The 5052-nt window shown below is 40.7% G+C and overlaps 1 long non-coding RNA gene across 1 annotated transcript; it reads left to right on the top strand.

Moving 5' to 3' along the window:
- Nucleotides 1–552: 552 nt before the first annotated feature.
- On the top strand, nt 553–4294 carry LOC109500076. Its single transcript, XR_002157740.3, has 2 exons — nt 553–771; nt 3686–4294. It is a non-coding gene; the product is annotated as an uncharacterized LOC109500076 (long non-coding RNA).
- The last annotated feature ends 758 nt before the right edge of the window (nt 4295–5052 follow it).

Here is a 5052-nt window from a genome sequence, read left to right on the forward strand (position 1 = left end):
GAGCTGTCAGCACAGAGCCTGATGTGGGGCCCGAACCACAAACCGTGAGAACATGACCTGAGCTGAAGTCAGACGCCCAACCGACTGAGGCACCCAGGAGCCTCTGAAGTGTTTCTTAATAGGAATGTAAACTAAAAAAATATTTGAGTAGCCTTTGGAAATGTGATTTTAAGTACTGTGATATCACTAACTATCGGGAAAAGCAACAGACAATGTGTACACAGCGAAATCAAGCTGCATTCCATACATTATCTCATTGAATCCTCCTAACAGTGTAACCTATGGAAAAAACTGAAACTTACAAAGTTAAGGCCAGTAGTTCAAAGCTATTGAGGTAGTGAGTAGTAAAATCAACATAGTAACAGAGACCTCTTTGACTCTAACTTCAGTGCCTTTTGTACCACACAGATCTTCCTACTCAAATGCCTCCAGAGTACCTATTTTGTGAGAGGTAAAATGTCTAACTATAGGCCATCCTTATTTCATAATCATTATTACACCTTGCAAGCTCTCTGCATCACAGAGGAGGAACTACATTTCCCAGAATTCCCTTCCCTCCATGATTCCAACTTAGTGGTTTTTACATGACAGCAAGAGAGTGGGAGATGGAAGGATGGGCATGGTTCTCCTGAAACACTGGCAACCAGAAATATGGACAGTGATGACATTCACAGCAGCTTAGCAGGGAGTTATTGAGAACCAACAGCTTTATAACTTCAGGCTGATATCAGAGATCATTCTTCTGATCTTTGCTTCTCGGGTTCTTCCAATGTAAGCCTCCAACTGTTATATTAAAACCCGTCAGGGGCACCTGGGTGGCTCAGTTGGTTAAGCATCTGAATTCGACTCAGGTCATGATCTCACAGCTCATGAGTTCAAGCCCTGAGTCGGGCTCTGTGCTGATGGCTCAGAGCCTGGAGCCTGCTTCAGATTCTTGTCTTCCTCTCTCTCTCTCCCCCTCCTTGGTTCATGCTCTGTCTCTCTCTCAAAAATAAATATAAAAAAAAACTTTTAGGGGTACCTGTAGGTTCAGTTGGTTGAGCATCCGACTCGTGATTTTGGCTCAGGTCATGATCCCAGGGTCATGGGATAGAGCCCCATGTCGAGCCTGTGTAGAGTTCTGTGCTAAGCATGAAGCCTGCTTGGGATTCTTTCTTCCCCTCTCTCTGCCCCTCATCCTGACTCTCACTCTCTCTCTCAAAAACAACAAAAAATCCTTGGGGCGCCTGGGTGGCGCAGTCGGCTAAGCGTCCGACTTCAGCCAGGTCACGATCTCGCGGTCCGTGGGTTCGAGCCCCGCGTCGGGCTCTGGGCTGATGGCTCAGAGCCTGGAGCCTGTTTCCGATTCTGTGTCTCCCTCTCTCTCTGCCCCTCCCCCGTTCATGCTCTGTCTCTCTCTGTCCCAAAAATAAATAAACGTTGAAAAAAAAAATTAAAAAAAAAATCCTTTATACCTGAGACACAAAGAGTAGGTTCTGAGTTCTTCACCAAATCCCGAATATGTGCATTTTGCATGTGATATTTTTATTTCATCACAACCTCTCTTAATCTTGTACCAGATGCAAAAAAACGGAGGCATAAAAAGTTGTTGCTCTAGATCACAATCTACGACCAGGGGTTGATCCCTCGAGCCTATGCTGATTCTGCTTCAAGTGGAGGAGTGTTTGGGGAAAAATGCGGAGGCAGTTGGGCTAAGTGAGAAACAAGGTCACAATCTCCTAGCAATATCATTAACAGTGTGTGGGTACAGAAGCATGAGACGATGGCAAATGTACTGACCAGCCATGTACTAAAATATCAAGGGAATGAGAAAATGACAACTCTGGTTTATCCCTCAGTGACCCAAGTTGGTGCTCGAGAAAGTCATAGTTTCATTGGGCAACTGTTTAGCCCTCTGCACAAATCAGGATGAAAAATGTTGCCTCGTGTTAGCCACTGTAAATTAGCTATTTCATTATGTTTTACTTTCATATTTTTAAAGGTCTCCCAATCATTTTTTATTGCCCATTCAATTACAATAAACCCTTAGTGGGTAAATAATCCTTCTTCTGAAAGGTATTTATAGCAACATGTTCTTTTCTGGGCTTACCCAGACAAAACAGTGGTTTTTACTAAAAGTCCTTGGTCACTCAGTCAAATGCATCGTTCAGCCCACAGTGCCGAGTAACCGTGCAGAGAAGCCGGCCTCATACATAAGATCAATAATAACTCTAATGTACTCTGTACAGGCAAGATTGGGTACTTCCTTCATGAAAGACTAAAAGACTGTAAAAAGAAGAGCATTACTGTTAGCCAGCACTTTTATTCTTGTTTTACAAGCAATATGCAATTTAATTTGGATTTAACTTCCCCATTCAGTAATCTGTAGTTCTTTCAGAATGCCAACATGAAGGAAATGGCAAATCAGAAGAGTCTGGTAAATGTGCATTTTAAACATAAGGCAGGCGTTATTAGATTCACCATGTGTCCAATCTTTGTTCTTGGTTCATCGGGCCACGATTCATGTCAAATCATTTATCTTATTTTTATTTCAAGACTACAACTGATACGTGATGCAGCTTAGCAGTTAGAGAAAATGATCAATAGGCCTCCTTAGCTTCTGATGAATGGGTGCTAATATAAAAATAGAGCAAAATCAACAACTACCACAGCATATACAAATAGTGATCCAGAAATGTAAGCCCAATCCTGCGCCTGTTTCTGGGAAAGAGGGCAACGATTTGATGAGAATCTGTATTTTCCTGCCTGGGGCTTCTGATTTACAAGTCAATTTCTATTCTTAATTTATTTTCTGATAAGGCAGGAGATCAGTACTATATTTTAACCAGATTGTGTCGTAGAGGTTTTTAAACCTGTTTTCTCTACGTGTCTAATTTGAGGTTAATGGGTGCTTTGGTTCAACGAGGGTGTCTAATGTCTCTTGTTCCCATTTGGCAAGCCAAACGTTCGTTTGGACCACAATTTGTCAGATGATTATAATCTGCTTATATCCATTCAGGTGGCCACTGAATTGCCCACAATCTGCACCATTCATCAACTTGCCTTCTTGGTTGTTAAGGGAACTGAAAACATCAGCTCAACTATTTTTTTTCCAATCTGGTGTTTTTCATGTTTCCCCCACTTTCATCATGTTAGTTAATTTCTCTGTTTTTGCATTCACTTTTCCACTCATGGTGGAAAAATACATCGGAGTTTCATCATGACCGCGATTTTTTTTAGCCTGCATAAAAACCTAGCTGTGTCTTTTAACCTGACCTTGACAAGGAGACTACTCAAATTTTCACAGTGAGAGATGTAGGTGGGCTCCAAAAAAACAGGCTAGTTCGGTAGCATGAGAAATGAAAGTGGAATCAGTTGCCTCTTTACCAACCAAAATTATGTCTATGTATTTCCACTATCTTCATCTATATCACACTTAGTGGAAATAAATACTTAAGTAAATACTCATAATCACTATAATATTCCTGAGGACTGTGGCTCTGTCTTCACAGATAAAACTAAGGAGAATGCTGGGCAATTATCCCACGGGTTTCATTCACAAAGACAAACGTGTAGGAAAATGTGGCCAAAGTCATATGGCTTTGTCCTCAATTAAAAAAAAAAAATGTCTTTTCTTTAAATCTTTTCAATCTGTTTTTTTAATAGTAATCCAACAAATATTTAATGGGTACTTAATTTGTTACAGGTTTTTAGATATTCAAAAGATAAAAACCACCCTGAAGAAATTCTAGAAATGGGGATTCACACAGTGAATTCAATCCCACGCCTCCTCTTCATTCCCTACCCACTCACCAAACTGTACCACTGAACATGTGACACCTCTATGAAAAATACAGGAAGCTATATAAATTACAAAATACACTCACGATGTCTTCAGCTAAGTGGAAAAAGTATGTACATTTTCCAAGAGAGAAAAACAGATTCAAAGTATATGGCTATCGCCTTCAAGGGACAGGAGTCACTATACCATCCAGGTCATATGTACCATACCCCGTACCAAGCTATTCCCCCCTGTATATTCCGGCAAAGACAAGAGACGCTAAAAAGCTTTGATGAAGACAAGGACAGAATATCGTGGAGGTATACAGAAGAACCAGCTAAACAATAAGACCGTCTAAGACTCCCCGCTTCAGGAGGAATGAATGTCCTCCCTAGCAAAATCTTTTCCCTGATCAAGAGACTGGATCTCTAGGAGACAGTGGCAAGAAATAAGCTGTGGGCATTCACTTACTAAATGTTTGCTCATCATTTATTATTCATTGGACATATGTTCAATAAATATTTCCTGAGTATCTCTCATGCGCCAGGCATATGGCATTTACCAAGAATCCCTTATATGCCAGGTAATGCGTAAGTATCAGGGATTCGTCTATGTCCTTGGGAAGGAAACTGAAAATTCTAGGAAGAACTTCAAATCCATTCTTTTCCCCCAGTCAATGATGACCCAAAGCCTTCTAATTTCTGTTTAGGGAAGCCACACCCATTTTCTTGGGGTCAGTTTCCCAAATACTCCGTGGGGGAAAAAAACCCTTCCCATTATGAAAATTATACATTAAAGAAGTCAAATTGGTTATTTCCAGCTTGTAAACCACTGTTAAAGAAAAAAAGAACACCCCAAGCCTAGGGCAAATCCTAGGTGACACCTAAAAATGGAACTATTTCTGGCAGAGGATATTGAGAAGAAACCACAAAGAAGGTAAATTTTTTGATCACCTTTGTCTCTACAGTACTGGAAACTTGTGGAAGCAAAGATTTCTCACTAAGAAAAGGAAAACTGTGAGTTGTTTCACTTAAATGAGATGAAATTTTACCTGAAAGGACTCCTTTTTCCTTTTTGAGAATTTAATTTAGGAGGCTGTTAACCCCTCCGGTATCAGATCTGGAACTACCTGTAGGCACCCCCCTGTGGAAACACCGAGACAGGATATACAAGTCTCATAAAGATATAGATGTACATGCAATGGCTCCAGTATCAGACGTACACATCTCGTTAAAACCACCCTGAAATTTGCTGTGAGCAATGAAATAGATCCCAAGACCAGGAAAATAGTT

This window comes from Felis catus, chromosome A1 (genome assembly GCF_018350175.1).
Source record: "Felis catus isolate Fca126 chromosome A1, F.catus_Fca126_mat1.0, whole genome shotgun sequence".
Taxonomy (NCBI): Eukaryota; Metazoa; Chordata; class Mammalia; order Carnivora; family Felidae; genus Felis; species Felis catus.